The following is a 643-nucleotide window of genomic DNA, read 5'->3' on the forward strand; positions in this document are numbered from 1 at the left end:
ATAATAAATTGATTTTATTCTGATCTATTAAAAAATAAATTATTAATTGATTTAATAAAGATGTTTAATAATATTATAACACATATAAACGTATTAAAAAAGAAGAAGATATTTTTAGTGTTTTTATGAAAGTAGTCTCCTTGCATAAATTATAAAGTGATATACCTCTCTCTCTCAAGAAGTCAAGAACGCTTGACCAGCTAACTGGACCGTGTCTCATGGACTTTTTTTTTGGTCAAGGTGTCTTATGGACTTCCAATCCTGATAAAATATTCGATTCTAGATATGCGCATTTTAAGGCATATTTGGATAGAGTTTAGGCCCAGACAAAAAAAAAGGCGAAAAAAGGCTTAGGATATAGAAATGTTAGGCCACTACTATTTTTAGTTTAAAAAAGAAACAAATTTATTAGTGTTAGTTTAATTATAAGGCTTGCTGAACACTTTAGTTGAGTGGTAAAATATAGTGTTTCTGAATATGCTGAATTTAGATATGAACCTTAACAATAGTTTAGTAGATAAAACTCTTAAATGTGTGTAAGTATGTAAAATGTGCATACTGTAATATATGATGGTTATAAAATTTTAACAATATTTAAAAATATAGCTAAAATTAATGTTATATTTTTTTATTACTTGATAAT

Source organism: Arachis ipaensis, chromosome B04, assembly GCF_000816755.2.
Source record: "Arachis ipaensis cultivar K30076 chromosome B04, Araip1.1, whole genome shotgun sequence".
NCBI classification, from domain to species: Eukaryota; Viridiplantae; Streptophyta; class Magnoliopsida; order Fabales; family Fabaceae; genus Arachis; species Arachis ipaensis.